Source organism: Atta cephalotes (assembly GCF_000143395.1).
Source record: "Atta cephalotes unplaced genomic scaffold scaffold00006, whole genome shotgun sequence".
Taxonomy (NCBI): Eukaryota; Metazoa; Arthropoda; class Insecta; order Hymenoptera; family Formicidae; genus Atta; species Atta cephalotes.
The window spans coordinates 4,568,853-4,569,821 of NW_012130070.1; positions in this window are offsets into that span (position 1 = coordinate 4,568,853).

Consider the following 969-nt stretch of genomic DNA (forward strand, 5'->3'; position numbering starts at 1 on the left):
CAGATTCTTTAAATATCTTGAAAAACAATTTTTGAGAAAAATGTTTCAGGTAAAAGTAGTTGTAAGATTTAAAAATATCTACTAATCACATCCGTTTGACCTTGGCGATGCCACCTTAGGTCAAATGATGTGATCATAGATCTTTTTAAACTCTACAACTTTTGTCTGAAACATTTTTCTCAAAAATGTTTACTTTCAAAATATTTAAGGTCTGAAACTTTTTATACACCCTATATATCTATTATACATTATATGTATATATGTGTGATATATACACACATATATATATATGTATATATTTATATTTATATATATATATATATAATATTTTGTAATATTTAAAACTGTAATAATTTTATTTAAAGGCATGTATTATTTTTATAATGCATATTTGATTTTATAAGTCTCCTTTCCGTGAAAATTTACTTGAAATTGAATCTAAATTACATTTAAACATATAAAATAATATAAAGTAATATACATTCCATTTTTAGACTGATTTTTTTATTCTATCCGAATGTCTTTTATTATTTTATATATGTAATATTATGTATGTAATTTTATATATATAAAGTCATCATTTCTTTCTTTATCTTCTACAGAAATATTTTTTTATATTTGAAAAATTCATTATATTTTTTAATAAATTAGACAAATAAACGGTATATAAAGAATCAACCGCGAATCTTGATCGTAAAGTATATATTTCAATCATTGATTATATAAAATTAATAATGTTCTATATGTTTCGACTACATAATTGCTTTCTTCAGAAACAAAAACTTCTTACAAAATAATTAATTGTTATAATATTTTTACAAAATTTTTTTATAATTAATTTTATCTGAATATGTAATTAAATAATGGTAAATATATATATATATATATATATATATATATATATATATATAATAACAACAACTAAACTAAATAATTACTATAAGAAAAATAAATACTAAATAATACTAA